General features: G+C 49.4%; 1 long non-coding RNA gene across 3 annotated transcripts in view; it reads left to right on the top strand.

Annotated features, from left to right (window-relative positions):
- Window positions 1–822: 822 nt before the first annotated feature.
- The window catches only part of LOC144248615 (uncharacterized), a 104,200-nt gene continuing 86,200 nt past the window's right edge, over window positions 823–18,822 (top strand). Inside the window, exons 1-3 of one of the 3 annotated variants that reach the window (XR_013341914.1) lie at window positions 823–940; window positions 1,162–3,132; window positions 17,899–17,948. This is a non-coding gene — a long non-coding RNA (uncharacterized LOC144248615). Of the gene's footprint in view, window positions 3,133–17,898; window positions 17,949–18,822 lie in introns of all 3 variants that reach the window. The other 2 variants (XR_013341915.1, XR_013341913.1) reach the window with 2 other exon arrangements.

Below are 18,822 nucleotides of genomic sequence, written 5' to 3'. Positions count from 1 at the left end.
TTAGGGTAAGGATGAGGGTCTGACAGGATGCCCACTGAAAATGTGGAGTATTACTGGAGTGCTTGGGGAAGGTGCCAGTGGAGGGCCAGTGGGTAAGGTGCCATGATGCTGGTCTGAAGGTTGTGATTTCTGAGCAAAGCAAGGTGGTTGTGGTTAGGGTTATACGGTGGCAGATTTCTCGAGGAGAATTCCAGCACAGAGAAAATCAAGCCCGAAGCTTTGTACTGTCAGTTTGCAACATGTATTCGGCATGAAAAAAAAAACAAAAACCCTGAGTACTTGGGGGTGGGAGATTTGGACTGGGAAAAGGAAACCTGGGACCAGGCAGCCCAGGGAGATTGCAGGGCCCTGGGAATAAATGAGGGATATCTACATGGTGAAAGCAAATTCAGCAGCCCGGGTTCCTGGCGTCAGTTTGTAGGGCTCCCTTGGGGCTGTCAGGGAAGCGCAAGTTTGTGGCGGGGACAACTTCGCTCTGGGGTACATGGGCAAAAACGCCTCTCTCCGTCAAGGTCCCCACGGGCCGCCATCGTGTCGCGGACCCTCTGGACAAGTGCTGCCGCCTTGTGGGCACAGGGCGGTACTGCAGCCCCCCAGCCGGAGCCCGGCCGAAGCGGCGGGAGGGGCGAGGGGCGGGAGCGAGCGGCGAGCGGGGCGGTGTCTGTGAGTGAGGGGAGGGCTGGAGGCGGCTCCGCGGGCCGAGGGCGGCCGGGGCCGGTGCCGGCGGGCGGCGGAGGCGCGGTCGCAGCGCTCCCGGGCCGCGGCCGAGCGGCATCGGAGCAGGGCTGCGCCGCCTTTCCCGGCCCCGCGCCCCTCTCCAGACGCCGGGAGCGGCCGCGTGCCGGAAAATGCCGCCGGGGCGGCGGAGCGGGGCCCTGGCTCTGCCCGCCCCTCCTGCCGCCCTCCCTGGAATGGTTCGAGGCGTTATGGGTTTAGTGAGGTAGGAATAATTATTTTGTTCGTGCTAATTTAAGGGTGGGTTTTTTTGTTGTTGTTGTTTGTTTGTTTGTTCGGTTTTATCTTCTGTTTTGTTGTGTTTTGGGTTTTTTTTTGGGGGGGAACTAGAAAGATACCTTGTGTTCCTGGAATGTTGCATTCTACCTCTGTTGTTTTCCCAGTTAGTCTGGATCCTCTGCTTACATTTTTTCCTTCGCTTATTAGATGTCGTGGATATGCTGGCTGTTCTGATGGAGGGCAGTGATGGCTTAGATCAAGAAATTGAGTTCTCTTTAAATGAAGACGTGATTATCCAAAGAGTTCTCTGCAGTGCTGTTGTCCCTGCTGCATTAGCAGCCAGGAATATGCTGTTGCTTCAGTCTGAAAATGGAACAGGTACTGGGTTTTTTCTTACGTTTTGTGTCATTTCCAGCAGTGGAGTGAAAGTAGGAGAAGATTTTAACGAATTGCATTCATCCATACAGATCTCTTTTGTGGACCCATTTGGGCCAGTTGACTAAATCTGGCATAAAAGATAGCACAGAGATTTTAACTGTTGAAAAACTCTGAGCAGGAAGTGTTCCCACAGTGCAAGAATCCTTTGAGTCAGGGTGCTTAAATACTGTAATTCATAAGTTGTCTAGAGGAGGAGTAGAAGAAAGTTATACTAAGCTACCTTTTCAGGAAGATGAACTAAACCTCATTAGAAGTCTGTATGGACACTCATTCTGCAAATTAAAGGAGCAGGAAGGAAGGCAATTGATGGTGCTTCAATTCTCCATCAGAGGCCTAAGACGAATGTATCTTAACAGATTTCTCTTCTTAATTCAGTTAGTGTATTTTCATTTCCCTGAATGACTCCAGGTAGACAAAGGCACAAGGGAATAGTGGGTTTTGAATTGCCCAGGATACTACAGGTGGAGGTCCTCAGGAGGTGGCACGTGCTTTTTGGCTGTTGCCACAAACCATGGAGCTTTGAGCCATCCCAGGTGCCAGCAGCACCCTGAGCAGTGCTTACCAGCACCTGGCACTGGTAAACGTTCCTGGCACAAAAGATTTTCTCTCTGTGGCCGAGCTGTGTCCGTGCAGGTAGCAGGGACAGCCATGCCATGGTCAGGGTTGCTGCTGCAGCACGTCCCATTCTGTCCTGGTAGGATTCGCTGAGCGCTAGTCACAAGAAGAGTGTCTAAAGTGATTTCTAAGAGAAAAGCTGCAAGGGGTCAAACATGATCTTTCCTGTGGTTTTTGTAGCCAGATCACCGTCGGTTCCCAGCACTGAACCAGGGCAGGGTGTGCCGTAGCTTGGCTCGTCCCTGAACGGGTGCCACCGTGCCTCTCCCTTCTTTACTGCCCAAAGCTTTGTGTCCAGGCACAAGGGGAGTAGAGAAGCTTCCTGCCAGGAGATTGAGAGGCAGCCCGTGTGCTCATTCTTCTGCTCCATGAGCCTTTCCTGGCAGAGACGGGGCTGCATGGCGCTCCCTGCATTTGCAGCACTGGTACTTGCTGATAGCACAGCTTCTTCTCCCATCCTCTTGCTGGCTGCAAGGTCCTGTTACCTTCCCTCATGTTACTTTCTGGCTCTTTTCATCCCTAACTGAATTTAATTTTCCCTTGGGAGTGATCCCTGGGGTTCCGGTGCTTGCCCGTTTCTTTCTGCATGCTATAGAATTTTATTGTTCTGGGAAGACTTAAGTTTCCGCTTAAGCTAACAGGGTGATCAAAAAAATGTGTATAAAATGTCTTAGCTTTGGCCTTCTCTGCAGCAGGTGCACTGCGAAGGGAAAGAATTGTGAAAGGTATGGAGCTGCCTTCTCTGGCATACCACCAAGCCCCCATCCCCAGGCTTCTACTCTCCTGCTCTCTGGTTTCCAGTGCAGAATCAGCTGCCCATGGGTGCAGCATGGTGACAGTGCACTGGTGGCACAACTGCTCTGTGGTGTATTTCTTCCAGAAATAAAAAGGGCTAATTTCTTGTAATTTGCCAAAGAGAGGGGAATGATGGAATGAGTCTCTTGGAGGCATCTTTTCTCCCGTGGTGAGTAGACACTGTTACTTGCCTTCTGTCAGTAATTTCACAGTCTTACCCTTCATTTTGTTGCAGATGCAGAAGAAACAGCTATGTAACAAGGTGCTATGTGACGCGTGCTGTGAAATTCATTAACTTGCCACTACCTGATTATTGCAAGCAATGAAAAGGTAAAGAGATAATTGTGTTAGTAGAGCAGGGCTCAGATCACGTTATTTGATTTAAACCATTATCTGTTGTGAATCTTCTGTTACCAGTGAGCTACACGGCAGTGGCAGCAAAACTTGTGTAGCACACGGGTACGGTGATGTGCCAGATTGTGCCAGCTGTGTGGGCAGCTCTGCCCAGTGCCCCCAGTTATGGCTTTGGCATGATCCCCAAGTGGCTGGCCATGGCTGTGCTTTGGCTGAGAATGGGCATCCACCAAGAAGAAGGTGGAAGCTGTGGTGGGACAAGGCAGGTACCCAGAGAGGGAACGTGCTCTTGAGAGTGGATCCAGAGGCCTCTGGTTTGAAGTCATTAGGCAGAGCCTTGTGCTTTGATGTTTTTCTGATCCACAGGCAAAGCAAAAAGCAAGGGTACTTCCTCTGACAAGAGGAAGAGCCATAATTTAGCCTGGCTGAAATCTGTCAGAAAAGCGCTTTGCGAAATGCAGTTGTACTTGGAGTGGCTGTTGCATACAACAGATGAAATTTTGTTTGAGGAAGAGCTAAGAACTGTCAGCTGCTTGTGCTACTGGACACCAGATATCCCTAAGCCTCCCTCATTGCTAGACAAGAGTCCTCTTGCTGCATGAGCACTGCATAAACACAGTGAAGGCATGGTCTCTGCACTACGGATTGTGCAGCCTGATACATGAGAGTAGATGTATCTGGATGGACAAATGGGGAATGGCAAGAAACAAGGAGAGAAATATCACAAAAGTGATTTTATGACTGTTAAAATAATAATATATCGATGACCTGAGTGGTCAGAAGTCCCCTAGAGGGGCTTCCTTGTTGTCTTGTTGGTTGATTGTTGGGCTCCAAGAAAAAAATACTTCCCTCATTCCTTCTGTAGCACTCATGAGCCTTGTTCAGTTGAAGAGAAGAAAGCCTTGGAACAAGCAGTGAGATATTTCTCTCGTTTCTCCTCTGAACACATGAGAACAGATGTCCAGGCAGTATGAAGTTGATGCAGGTCTGCTAAAGCCCTTGTGTATAAAGGTGGAATTGGGTAATAGTTGCCTTAAAAGCTGTAGAACGTGGTTGTACATAGAGCCATGGAGATAATGTTTAAAAGAGAAGCAAGGAGAAGACTTGCTCCCTGGACATGGCTATGTGATAATATGTGGGTTAAATTAAAGCACTAGCCTGCACTGAGGGGAAAAAAAGAAATTTGTTTTAGTAGTTCCATTGCATGCAGCTGTCTATGGTTGTTGTAAGAATTCTGAACACTGTGAATTTTGCCGGAGTGTGGAGTTGCCATGTCCTTGTCAGGTGATGGATGAGGCAAAGTCAGCCCTTCAGAGCCACTGCTGATGGCTAATGCTAATCCACAGATTGTTTCTGTTTGGGGAGTGCACTGGCTATAAACTCACATTTTGTATGCTAGTATTTCTTTGCTTTCTCTACACGTTGGGTTGCTGATAAAAAGGGTATTGGCTCTAGATCAAAGCAGTTACTTTCGGAGTATTTTGAATTAGCAAAGACTTTTTTATTGAAATGAAAATGTTATGTAGGAATGCGTTGCTTTCAGCTGTGTAATTTGTAATTAATTTTGGGAAGTACCCAAAGTTTTCTAGGCTTTTGCAACAAGCCAAGTGGGCTGCCTCCAGCCCAGGCTTCCAGGGTCCTGGATTCCTAAACTCACGTGTTCTGGGACTCATGGCAGCTCAGCCTCCTCAAGAGTAGTGTCAAGACAGACAGGTGATCTGCTGCTCTCTGGCTCACAGGGATGGATACTGGTGATGAAAATGGTGTTGCTACCAGAAATAGTAAAACTTTAATGTCTGCTCAGTCTATTCGTGTGTATTTCAAAAAAGGAGAGAAAATTCTTGGAGTAGATTCAGTCACCTTGGAAGGGTGCAGCACCTTGGAGGATGCTCATTAGTGATTTCAAAGGGAAGTGTCCCTGGAAGCCAATGTCAGAAATCCTCACAAGTGGGTAACAGCAGTCAGGTTAATGTTTGTGGCTCTTCAAAAGCTTTACTTGGATGTCTCTTCAAAACAGTCTGGATGCACTGAAGGAGGGCTGTGCCTTCCTTTTTTCTTTTTGAGTAGCTGCCTGAAGATAAATATAAGATGGACTTTCTTAAAACATAAATGAGAAAACACCCAAGGCTGGGTGAAAGTCTTGAATGCTCAGACTTAAAAGTCATCAATTCCCCAGCAATGTTAGATGAGCCTAAAGTGTATAGGTCAGCAGCAACTTCAGCAGGCAGCCTAAAAAACACAAGACTCTTGGGTATTAAACATGGCATCTTATTCTTTGGCAGCTCATAGGTGATCTCTGCATGGGGCTGCACATGCCTTTCTCTGCGTGTGTGTATTTGCCTGCAAGTGTAATGTGACAGTCCTAAAGCATTTGTGGATGCAGATAAACTAAGTCCAGCTCAAATGTATTCCATAAACAGCTCTTGAGGTACACTCATCTTTGTGTTGTTTCATTTGTTCAGTTCTTGGAAAGCCACAGGAGCTTATTAGACTGCTCTGGCCTATGCCCAGGGGAGTCACTTAGGTGGGAATTGGACACCTCTAGCCGTAAACCTATAAAAGGAAGAAATGCATACCGCTATTTTTGTTGGGTCTTATTGAATGAACTGGCTGCTCATCTTCTGCAGAATCCTAAGCACTGTATTTAAAGCCTCCGAGTAAGTTCCTTACTTTGAATAATTTAATATCTTTCACTGGTCCTTCTGCTTTTTCTTTTGCAGTCCCATATAAAATGTTTTATGACAGTTTAAAGAAACATCAGTCATTGGATATCTGTAGGTCAGGCAAAGACTAGCCTGCTTTTAGTGTTTTAGTGTATGGTTCTGTCTGGAAAGAAAATTCCCATTGCTGCCTATCCTTGTGCAGCCAAGGCGTTTGAAAAACTCACCAGCTGAACACAAACTATGGCTGGGTGTTTTGTCTTCCTTATCTTTTGTCTGTGCCTCATTGCCACCAGTGAACGGAAGGAGAAGACAGAGCAGCTTCTCACACTGACATAATTTGGCACTTGCTGGAGATGAAAGTGAGTAGAGCAAGATCTTTCTTTCTGAGGCAGTAACAGGGATCTGAAGTGCTGACTTCTGTCAATATGGCAATGGCAAGCTCCTCTGCCTCTCCCTCCAGTGACTGCTGTTGCTATAAGAAAAGCAAGAGGTACAGGCTTTACCAATATGCCAATGCTTTAGGATAAAATGAGGAGAGGAAAAAATAATGTGAGGCAAGGCTCTCGAGGGCTCATAACAGTACAGCCATGAACGATGGGGGTGCATCTGTCCAGCATGTGCGGAAAGGATACCAATACCTAGGGATGAACATGTAATGCATCAGGCACGGCTTCCCATGGTTGTAAACCGGTATAAAAACATTAACCTAACAGGGGTTTTTCTAACTTGGTGTATATAAGAGTGTGTGATGTACCAGTCCTGCTTTTCCCACCTTGTTCTGCCATGAGGTAATGCCTGTTTGCAAACACACCTAATACAGTCTGAGAGGGTTACTGCAAGTGAGTCCAGTGTGAATTCTCAGCCCCCTCCACTGGGCTCAAAGAGCTCTCTCAGAGGGCAAACTGCATTCTTCAAGCTTGTTCCAGGCTGCAAAGGTGTGGCTTCTGTTTCTTCCCAGCCCAGGCACATTTTCTCATTTTGCCTTTGGACTGTGGTAGAGGAACCCCCATGGGAAGGGGGCATGCAGACTTGCAGCAGATCAGGTTAGCTTAGTAAACACAGGCTTCATCAAAGCAAAATGTAGTCCCTTATTGAAGCAGTTTTGGTTCTGTTTTGAATCTATTTCCTAAAGGGTAAAAAATGGCAGAGTTGTTTGCTTGGGATGAAAGTAGCATGAGTCATCAGGGAAAACCAGGAGGAAGTACCCAAAGTTTTCTAGGCAAACAAAGCCTGGCAAATATGGACAAGTGGGCTAGAAGCAGGAGCAGGTACATTAAATTCTCAGTCTTTCCCTTGTTCCCATTTACTTGGATGCAGGGCATTTCATTAGCCAGTTGTCTCTCCACAATGCATCGGTTGCTCTCGTAATCCCTCGCAGTGAGTTTATTCAGCACTTTTATGGGACTTGAATCTCTCAAGTGGAGTCCTCCAGAAATGCTGAGCCCCGTTGGAGCTACTAGAACTTGTGCAAACAGTGTGCCCTGGCTGCAGGGATGGCCAGTGGTCTCCTGGGCTGCGTTAGACAAAGTATTGTCAGCAGGGCAGGGAGGTGGTCCTGCCCCTCTGCTCTGCGCTGCTGAGGCCACGTCTGGAGTGCTGTGTGCAGCTCTGGGCTCCTCGGGACAGGAGAGACACGGACCTCCTTGAGAGAGTCTGACAGAGCACTGTGAAGGTGGTAAAGGGACAGGAGGAAAGACTGAGAGAGCTGAGGCTGTTCAGCATGGAGAAGAGATGTCTCAGGGGGGCGTCTAGTTACAAATACTTGAAGAGAGAATGTAAAAAAGATGGAGCCAAACTCTTCTCAGTGGTGCTGAGTGTCAGTGGTCACAAACTGAAGCAAATGGAGGTCCTCTGAACATCAGGAAGCATTGTCTTTGAGGGTGACTGAGCAGAAGGATTGAGAACTGCATTCACCCAACTGCTAAATAGGGAAGCTGCAACCACACAAGAAGAGCTCTTTGCAAAAGTACCACAGAGATCCATCCTCTCCTCTGTTCAGAGGAATCAATAGCTGAGTTGGTTCTTTATTTCTGGAAGTTAGTTATTTTATCAGTTATTGGCAACCTTCACCTCGATTGTTAAACCATTTCTAGCACAGCTTGTTTATGCTTTAGGGCTACTGCAAAGTCCCATGCAGCAAGTTTTTACATCCCTGTTTGCTAGAAGCACCAGCATATCCTCCAAGAAAGCCTGCACTCAGCATGGCCTATTTCCTTTCTTTGCCTGTGCATTTCTCCTGCTATCGCTGTTAGCAAGAAAATGTTGGATTTAGTTAACTTTTAGGTCTGAAGCTGCATGGCTGTTTCTCTGCATTGCGTTGTCCTTGGTGTCAAGTTAGCAAAAGCTGAGAAGAATCCATTGTCACATTAATACTTGGGTGAGTTTACTCATCAGTTTGTACTGTGTGCATGTGTAAATGGAGGCCAGATGTTGCTACCAAATGGAGTCTAATACTGCTGTATAAATGCGTGTAATACTGGGGCATTTGCCCTGCAGGACTGACATGCTGGAACAAGGCGGGCACTGGGGGTGAGAGAGCCCAGTGCTTCCTCCTCCTCGTGTGCGAGTTCCTGCAGTGCTGTAAGAGCCAGAGCTGTGAGCTTTTCCTTCGAGGGCTGGGCACGGCCACGGCAGATGGAGGCACGGGAGCAGGAGGCTTCAGGACAGGGCTCTGTGGTGCAGGGAGAGCAGCAGCTCCCGAGCAGCTCTGCGCTACAGGAAGGCTCCAGCTCCTGGCAGCACTTGCTGCTCCAAGGACCACTGTGGTCTCGTCCAGAGCATGTGCTGGGTGGGCTCAGACAAGCAAACGGTGCTGTAGAGAGCTGGTGACAACTCCTGAGGCCTCTTCTCCACTAAGTAAGCCATAATGTAACTTCACTGCCATAGGTTTGTCTGTGAGCAGTCTGTGATTTTTGTCTTGAAGATCGGTGCAAATTGGATGATTGGCTGTAGAGTGTGTGCATCTGTCTCTTCTAAGGCTGATGGAGGACTGCAGATCTCCATCCAGAATGTGATCCACAGTGTAACCGGGAGCATATGCTGTGCCATTGGTGATGCATGTGGCATGGACTAGTGGCCCATTTGTCTGCAGCTTGTCCCCATATGATTTCTTGCATGCCCCGAGGCAGGGCTGGTCTGTGTTACTCGAGTTCCAGAAGGCTGCGATGCAGTGAGAGTGGCATAACAAGTAGTTCTGACCTGTAAGGGCGCTGGTTCCCAAATGCCTCCCAAGCAAGGCTGCTGCTCTCTCTTTGGCTATGCCAAGCAGCACATCTTGCTGCATATGTGGTCACCACGGTGTCCAGATTGCAGTGCACCAAAAGTCTCCACCACCAGTGCTGGCTGAATAATGTATTTTCACAACAGATATTATTCTGCATCTGCCTTGTGACTTTTAATTTCAATTTTCTCTGGGAGCGTTTGGCCAATGATTGTTATCCGGTATGTGCCAGATTATCACCATTGCCCGAGTGTTTCTTTTTGTCAGATTGAGTTTTCCTTTTCTCCAAGGAATTTGCGGCTTTTAAGCAGAAAATAGTTACATTTCTTAGCTGTTTGCCTGTGTGGTTAAAACAGGGCAATGCATGAGGCCAGGACCTCGCTTTGCTTTCAGAACTGATCCCGTCAATGCTTCCTGGCAGTGTTTCCTTTCGCACAGCACCAGGTCAGGACTGTTTCAGCATTTTGCTGGTAGTCAAGCGTGAGTCCAGCCATCCAGGTTGCCCCTGCTGTCCCCATATGGAGGATGCTCCAGCAGACTGAGGTCAGAGTGTGTTATGTGGCCGTGAGCTGAGCCATACACAGCCACTTCCTGGGCAGAGGACTTTGCTCCTCTGTTCCATTAAGTTACCAAGAGTGATCGTTGCTGAAATTACTCTGTTAAATAATCCAGAAGTTTGCCTTTTCCTCCTTTCTTTCCTGAGTTCAGAAGTTGGTAACCTAAGCACCCAGCCGTGCTGTGCATCCCTTAGTGCTGTGTGTGTTGCTGGCAGGGCCTGGGGCTTGGGTCCGGAAGGTCTGGCTTGTTTGTTCCCCTGGGTCTGGAGGAATACAGATTTTATTTATTTTATTATTTTTGATTTTTTTAATTTAAAAGCTATCCAGCAGTTTGTCAGTTGAAGCAGAAGACAATCCTTTGCACCGATACGTACTCATGTGCACATGCTGATCAGCTGAAGTGTTAGAGCTCAAGGTGAGTGCTCCAGCCTTTAATCAGTGACCAGTCATTGATTTAGCACATCCACAAGTTTCAGGAAGTAGTTCCTCCATTGCATCCAGCTTTTAGAGTACCTTTAGACACTAGAGATACTTTTCAATGTGTAATTGATGAGGTAAATTGATGAGGTCTCTTAATAGCATGTGCTAAAGAGAGATGTGAAAAGCAGCTGAGCAATATTGCCACTTCTGGGGGTTACAGGTGGTGGGTACTATCAGTCAGAACTGGAAAACACAGAACTGTGACCTTTTATAAGTACTGAGCGAAACACTGAGTTACTGCTGGTCAATTAAAAGCAGTTTGGGTGTTTAATAGTTGTTTCTGATGATACTCATACACAGATGAGTGAGGAGCTACTTGAGGCAATGTGTGTGCAGCTGTCCAGCCAGAACTGAAGCAGCCTCTGGTGAAGGTGAATGCAGAGAGGCTTATGTGGCAGAGGAGCTCAGCAGATGACAGGGGGCTTGTCCATAGACTGAAAGAGGAGCCCGGGATGGGTGTGGGCTATTACAAAACAGCAGATGTCACAGGGATTGAGCAAAAGTTTAAAATGGAAGGAATCAGCCATGAGAGAGTGATGGCCAGATGGAAATCCAGCTAAGGCCCTGAAGTGGAATTATGTAAGGCAAACATCAATGAGAATCAGCTGGGGAGCAAGAGCAGCCAGCAGCCAGGCTTGTTTCTGGTCTCTTGCCATAGATGAGACATGCTTTAGGGTGTGCATGATGACTAGAGGCTGTGATAGCTTTAGCTGTAGCACTTTTGTCTCCAGCCATTGTGAGTGAGTTCTGTGCTTAGTTCTCTGCTCTGGTGCATTGCAGGATTTTTAGGGTAAATATTTTTTCCATCAGTGTAACCCACCAATTGCCAACATCTCGAGGTGGCAGGATGGGGTGGTGAATATGCCATTCTTCTGCTGGTGGCTATCAGAAACTCTTAAGAGGAAAATTTCATCTTTGTTCTACATAGTGCTGTGCTAGCAAGTGCTTTCCAATAGGCTGTAATTCCCAGAGCAGTGGGGCAGGAGCTGCTCCATGATCCAGGAGCAGGCTCCCATGTAGTGGGTTGGATGCAAGGCACCCACCAAAGCCTCTCTTATCACTTGCCGCCACAGCTGGACAGAGGAGAGAAAATACAAAAAAGGGTTGAGATAAGGACCAGGAGAGATCGCTCGTCAAATACTGTCACAGGCGAAAGAGAGTCTTATTAGAGATACTAATTGAATTCATGGCTAAATAGTCAGAGCAGGATAATGAGAAACAACATAAAACCTTAAAAACATCATCTTCCCACACCCTCCTTCCCAGCTCTACCTCCTACCCCATCTGTGCAGGGACACAGGCAATGGAGGTGACAATCAGTTCATCAGGGAAAGCAGTCGCTCCCCTGCTGCTCCTTGGGGTCTCTCCCATGGGAGACAGTTCTCCATGAACTTTTGCAGCATGAGTCCGTCTCGCAGGCAGCAGATCCCTGTGAATTGCTGCAGTGTGAGTCCATCCCACAGGCAACACTCCCCATCACACTGCTGCAGTCTGTGTCCCTCCAGTGGGTGAAAGTCCCTTCAGGCTGCTGCAGCGTGGGCCACCCTACCACGGGTACAGCCTTTCAGGGACAAGCTGCTCCAGCAGGGGCTCCTCCTTCCACAGGCCTCCCACGGGGTCACAGCCTCCTCACAGGCATCCCCCTGCTCTGGCATGGGTCTCCTCCACAGGCTGCAGGTGGATCTTTGCATCCCCATGGATCTCCATGGGCTGCAGGGGCACAGCTGCCTCACCATGGTCGCAGAGCAATCCCAGCTCCTGTGCCTGGAACACCTTCTCCCCCTCCTTCTTCACTGACCTCGGTGTCTGCAGAGTTGTTCCTTTCACGTACTCTCACTCCACTCTCCTCTGGCTGCAATTACAACTGTGCAGAAACTTATTTTTTTCTTTTTTCTGAAACACATGATCACAGAGGCACCACCACCATTTCTCATGGGCTCAGCCTCGTCCTGAAGCACATCCATCTTTGGAGCTGCCAGGGACTGGCTCTGCCAGACATGGAGGAAGCTGCCAGCAGCTTCTTGCAGAAGCCGCCGCTCTGCCCCCCACCCTGCTACCAAAGCTTTGCCTTGCAAACCCAGTACAGTTGTATTTAATTGTTGGTCTGTCTGCACAGGCTATTAATGGTGGGGATCTGCCACCTCTTTGTTCCCCAGTACAAAGGTAAAAAGGATGTCTGCAGCTCCACGTCCAGTTTTTGGGGGTAAGGAGAGGAGTAAGCAGCAAAGGATGCACAAACCCAACTCCCATTCTGCCACGTGCCAGGTTTCCACAAGACAGGAACATAACGCACCCTACCTCTGCTCAGAAGAGTGTGGGGAGCCTAAAATTCTCTATCCTAATTCAGTCAGACTGCCCAATGATACGGGCCGAACTGTCAGCAGCCTAAATAGCTTTTCATGGCTGTCATTGTGGTTGGGGAATTGATTCATGTCTGGGTTTCTTGCCAGAGCCTGAGGAAAGGAAGTAGCCAAGACCAGGTGAGAAGCGGTGTAAGGTAGGCAATTAATTTTTGGATTCCTTTGCCACTCACAGAGCAGCTGCTAATGGGCTGGGCTTGGGGAGTCTGGTTTACAGGCACTTGGAAGTGCTGATACCATCTGGTGAAATGTTAGGTGTCTTTTTAAGAGAAAAAAATGAAAGTGTTTCTGTTACAACCGTGAATAAAGAGCCTGGGCGCAGCAGTGACTGCCTAGTAGCAGAGGGACAGAGGCTGCAGGCAGGTTTGTATCCTCCATAGAGCTGGAGCAATGGCAGGATTACTTTGCCTGCACGTTCACTGCTTTGAGGGAGGAACAGGGTAGGAGAAATTAATGTAATAGGAAACAGAAGCACAGACTTGAGACTGTGCCATCTGTTTTGTTGCGTGGTGAAATAAAGCAGGGACATTTGATGATTTTTAAAAATGTATTTATTTAAAGAAAAAAATGTGGCAAATCTTATCAGAAGAGTTTAGGTTTCTGGCAGCTTTACAAGTCAGGTACCCTGTGCCTACATACAGTATTAATAATGGCTTTGCAGTATTTTTGGTTAAAATTTACGTTCATTAAAAAATTCTTCAAAACACTCTGTAATTGGTGAGCAGCATATGAAAGGTTAATGAACATTGAACATGTTTTACAGTTTCCTTTGAGAAGGACCCTTTACATCCGTAAATGCCTGCCTGAGGTGGCCTCTGCTTTAGGACTTTAAAGCTTAAAGAAATCCTACATACAGAAGAAATTCTTCCCTGTTACGGTGACGAGGCCCTAGCAGAGGTTGCCCAGAGAAGCTGAGGCAGCCCCACCCCTGGAATTGTCCAAGGCCAGGTTGGATGGGGTTTGGAACAACCTGCTCTAGTGGAAGGTGTCCCTGCAGGGGATGAGAAAAGCTTTGGTGTCCCTTCCAACCCAAACCATTCTCTGATTCTACGATTGTACATGTTGAAAAAGGAGGCTGTGGCCTTATGTGCTTAGGTACAAACCTCCCACCTATTCTTCTGAACATACCAGTTTAGTCATTTATTCTTTCCTTTGTGCTTTCACAAGAAGCCCTTGTGCCCTTCAAAATCTCCGTAGGAGTTTGTGGTCAGTTTCCAGAATAAACAGGGATGGAAACCCGAGCAGTTTGGTGCATCCCTACTTGCTGCTGGAATGATTGTGGATTTGACTGACAGGGTTTTGTTCCTAAACACAAGAAAAGTTTTATTCCAGTGCCACACTCAAGCGTAGCAGTGGGGCCGTGTGCGTGGCTGACCCAGCAGATGGGGCAGAGTCTTCATAAAGTAAATATATAGTAGCAGTCCTTAAGGATGTGGCCCTTCTGGGAGTGCTTGCATGTTTATGTATCAAAACCGTTTACAGAGAGGGAGGGCCCTTTTAATGCCGTTGAACTGCTACGGAAAAATTTTGGTTTCAAGACCATTTAATTAAGGTTAATGAAGTCTGGGACTTGGGCACTGTATCTCGTGCAGTAACGCACGTCTCTGTTCTTGATAGATGTCTTCCATTTGCAACAGTAGTTACATACTGGGGACTCAAATCCCCATTGTCCCCATGCCTTCAGAGTAGGGCAGGCTCTTGTCTTAATTTTACATTATAATCCTTTCCAAATGGAGACATAATGACGTAATTCATTGTTGCATTTTGAAACAGTGTGGTCAGCGTGAGGATTTGATCGAGCAGTTCCACTCTTCCAAAAGTACTAAGGTGCTTGCAGATATTTGATATTGAGCTATTTTGGCTCTCAATTGCAAAATGAATAGGTCAGGCAAGGCCTTTGAAAGGAACTTAATAGATACATCTCACAGTCACAGAGAAGCAGGAAACTCTTCTGCTAAAATGAGACTGGGTTTATGAAAGGTCGCAGTTAACCTTTTAAAGTAAGTTTTTGCAGGTCTGCAGAGCAAATACTGCATTTTTAATAGGTATGGGGAGAATCTCTGTTTTACTGATAATGCTCCAAGTTTTATTTTTTCTCCAAATTGGAACAGAGCTTCTTGTAAGCTAAGCAAGCCAGCCTTAAGGCTTTTGCTTTATTGCTTCATAGTGAACTACTGAAATAGCAAGGCATTGAGCAGTAAGTACAAGAAGCAGCATAAGCTGCCAAATACTTTATTACTGTTGTTATTATTACTACTGTTGGTGACTTTTAAGTGCTGTCATCATTTTTTCAGAGACTGTTGTGACACAAATAGCCACCCCAGTTGGCTTAACTTAAAAGTTCATTTTTTTTGCCTCTATAAGCACCAATCACTTACAAATTTGGGGAGGGGTCTAAAAAGGACTTCATATAGATACCGGTGTAGGTGGGTGTACAGATGTCTGTACATATTTAGCTATCTATTTATCTATCTTTACATACAGATATATGAAACGCGTATAATAACTATACTTTCCTCCATTCCTAAGCTTCTCCCAGAAGTGCTTTTCTGCTGTATTTGGTGTTGCACATGTGACACGGGGGAAGGGTTAGAAACCTCTGGTGGGGAGACAGGAGTTCAAATGCAGTCTTGGGCCTGGCATCTAAATCAAAACAAGCTTCTTCCAGGCTCCTAAAGCTTGCTCTGAGCCAACAGACACTTCTCTAGGCTACGTGGGCTGGGGTTCTCAGTAAATAAGTGACCGTGTCATTGCATCATATGGAAAGTTTAGATTGGGAAAGCTGAAATTGTCCTCGCTAAACGTTGGCATGTCCTTGTATTTGGTAACATAGAGGCCCAGAGGATGTTTGTCATTGAGTGTCACAGCAGGAAGGAATGCAGGAAAAACCCCTCTTTGGTGGGGTCAGGACAGGATCTGCACCCTGTTATGCTCCTGCCCTGACAGAAGCTCAGCAAGCTCCTGTTGCTCTGTCAGGCCCCTGCAGGAAAGCTTTGAACAATGGTCAACGCAGGAGAGATGTCACAGGTGATGGAGCGTGTTTGTGCCAAGGCACAGTGCAGAAGTGAGCCCTGGCTCCAGTGAATGCCACGTATTTTATGAGTTTTCAGTGTGTTTTCAAAAGTATCCCTTGGAATGCAGAACTGAGGACTAAAACTAATAGCAGGCTCTGTCAGTACTGAGTGGTTTTACTCTGTAATGGTAGAATTCAGTGGCCTCTTCACTTCAAAGGTGTCAATTGAAAGATGTTGCGATGAAAAAGAGGTGGAGATGAACAGTGCTTTGAGAGAGCAGAAATGAAGGTTGCGGGCAATACTGAAGAAGAAGCAGATGCAGGTGGTGAGGGAGTTGGGTTTTTGCGAGAAGAGAGTGTTTCTCAGGAGCAGAGAGCCAGCGGGCTCTCCGGGGACAGCAGTGCTGGGGATGAGGGGAGTCTGTGCCCTGCACAGCTCCCTGGCCCCGTGATGGAGAGTTGTCCCGGTGGCTGTAGCTTGGGGGCCGAGTCTCCATCCTCTCAGCTTACCATGGGAGCCTATCCCAGCCCAGCAGAGCTGCTGGAAATCTCCCTGTATTCGTGCAAGAGCAGCTGTCCATGCAGAATATAGCTCTGGCTTTTGGGGCGTTCATTAGAACATACAATTCAAAACCAAAGGAACTCTCCAGACCTGAAGGCCGATAGGAAATCAGACAGAGTCAGGGTGCCACCAGGTGTAAGGACACTTTCCCTCTGTGTCTCCCTTCTCCCTCTTGTTCTCTCCCCCATTCCTTTTCCATTTTCCTTCCTCCTTCTGTGTCGGCGAGCCGAGCTTTGCCGAAGAGGCGAATGGAGGCGAATGCGGCCGGAAATAGCCGAGCGTGGCCGAAAGTAGCCGAAGCTGGCCGAGGAGGCGAGTCCAGCCGAACGGAGCCGAGCTCTGCCGAGCGCAGCAGCCCGGGCGGGGCTGAGCCGGGGCGGAGCCGGGGCGCCGGGAGGATCCCCTCCTGTTCCTCTCTCTCCCGCTCCATGCTCCTGCCCGTGTTCAGTTACCTCTCTTTCCCCCGTTTCCGTGTCCCCCCCAAACCCGGCTCCTTCCTGTCCTGTCCTGTCCCTGCCCCGCTGCTCCGTTCCATTCCCCCTCTCTCCCTCCTCTGTGCCCCGTCCCTCTTGCTGCCCTGCCGGCCTTTCCCTTCCCCGACCGCTTTCCTCCGCAGCCCGACCTCCCTCCCCGCCCTTTCGCATGTCCCGCTCTCCCTCCTCTCTTGCCGTCGCCCCTTCGCTTCTTTCCCCCGCAGCCGTGGAGCTCGGGGCGCCTGCCAAAATGAAGACCTGTCAAATCCTAGCTCTGCCTTTTGTTTAACGTGTTCTTACTTCCTATTTATGTCATCAAAGAAAGCAAGGAAAGAAGAAATGTGACTGGTTCCCACTATTGCTCCGTGCAGGCATTTTTAAAGGCTGCTGTATTTCTATCCTCTTTTTCCCCTCCAAGCTTGACTTTTCCCCTCCTTTTTCGAGGTCTGCTGCTTTGGGTGTCCCAAACAGGGCTGGGTTCTTCGGCAGGGGTCTTAGGACTCGCTACTGCTTCTGCTTTTTGCGAAGGTGTATCAAAGTGTGCCGGCAAAAGGACTGTTTTCTCCAGGGGAAAGCTTTCTCTCAATGACCATCAATGCACGTATGTGTTTTAGTCGTGTACCCAGACGGATTAAGAAAAGCCGACACCCGTAGCAGATTTCTGTTGGATCTGTGTCTGTGCGAAGTGGGCTGTGTGCTGGAGACGGAGAGACGCTGTTGGAGAGTGGCAACAGCGGCAGGTGTGAGCTGTGAGGATGAGGAGGGCTCAGAGCAGCCCCCGGTGTGAGCTGTGAGGATGAGGAGGGCTCAGAGCAGCCCCAAGTGTGAGCTGTGAGGATGAGGAGGGCTCAGAGCAGCCCCAGGTGTGAGCTGTGAGGATGAGGAGGGCTCAGAGCAGCCCCAGGTGTGAGCTGTGAGGATGAGGAGGGCTCAGAGCAGCCCCAGGTGTGAGCTGTGAGGATGAGGAGGGCTCAGAGCAGCCCCAGGTGTGGGCTGTGAGGATGATGAGGAGGGCGCGGCTCCTCCGGCAGCTGATTTAGGGGGTTTTCCTCGCAATGCTTTTGTACGGAGCTGCTGGAGGAGAGGAGTTTATGGGGGGCTCCCGGGGCTGTCTCCTGGAAGGACAGCGGGCGCTTCGGGCAGGGTCTGGGGGATCACCTGGAAACCCACCTGGATACGTGGAGCCTTGCTCTGAGGAGGAGCCGAGGGACAAACCTTTGTGCCGAGAAGCAGCAGGTGAGCCGGTGCGCCTTTGCAGCCGGGACTTTTCTCCTTTCCCTTTGAAACTTCGTCCTCCTGAGGTTGAATTGGAGGGGGCAGTCCTGTTGTCCCCCCTTTTAAGGGGTTTGGACTGAGGTAAAAAGCCCCCTTTTGCCATCGTTTGAGGCAAGCCGCTTCTTTTCTTCTCTTCTAGGGGACGCGATTGAAGGGAAGCCTACGTTTCTGTGCCCTCGTTGGGGTGAGGTGAGCGCCGGAGCGTGGCGTCAGAGTCGGGGCTTCAGAGGAAGGGAGCTGCAGCCGTGGCAGCGCTGGCAGGGCGGGGATCGGGCTGTGCCGCTGCATTCGGGGCGCTTCTTCTGCCCCCGGCCCGGCAGCGAAGGGTGCGGCGCGGAGCCCTGCCGGCAGTGCCGGGGCTGGCCGGGGCGGAAGGGGAGCTGGGCGCGGCTGGGCTGCCGCGGGCCCGCCGGAGCCGCGCCGGTGCGAGCCGTGCGGAGCCGAGCGGAGCTTTGGCCGGGCCGGCGGGCGGGGGAGGCGGCGCGGGCGCCGCGCCGGTGCCGGCCGGTGCCGCCGCTCCGTCCGCTCCGGGCGCGGGGCTCGGGCGCCGCCGGGGCCCCCCGGGCCCGGTGCCGGCCCCGCCGGGCCGGGGGCAGCGGGCGGGGGTCTGCCGGCGCGGCGCCGCCTCTGCCTGCCGGAGGAGCCGCTTTCCTGCCGGAGCCGCGCTGCGCCCGGGGCCGGGAGCGCGGCTCCGCATCTTCCAGCCTCCCTCGCTGCGCTGCTTTTGAGGCGCTCCTGAGGAGCTCCTGGGATCGGTGGCTTTTGATCGGCGTCGCTGTAGGAGAAGGGCCCCGGGCGCTTCTTGGTTGTTACGGTTCTTGCTTCGGGTGCTCGTGACAAGGTTTTTTTTGGATTGAGTGTTGTTGTTGGATTTCTTTTTGATCGGTTCTTATGTTTTTTAAGGATGCGTTTCTAAAGGTTTACGCTGGTTTTTATGGGTCGTAGCATGATGTAGAGGGTTGTTTTTCAATTCGGTTGTGGAGGCTTTTATTAGCGCGAGTGCATTGTGTTTGTTTTGGTGGGCTTGAGGTAGTGTGCTGTAGTGAATTAGTGAGGTTTTTTT

This window comes from Lonchura striata, unplaced genomic scaffold (genome assembly GCF_046129695.1).
Source record: "Lonchura striata isolate bLonStr1 unplaced genomic scaffold, bLonStr1.mat Scaffold_194, whole genome shotgun sequence".
In the NCBI taxonomy this organism is placed as follows: domain Eukaryota; kingdom Metazoa; phylum Chordata; class Aves; order Passeriformes; family Estrildidae; genus Lonchura; species Lonchura striata.
Note: the sequence above shows the minus strand (reverse complement) of the source record. Positions and strands in the feature narration are given on the sequence as shown.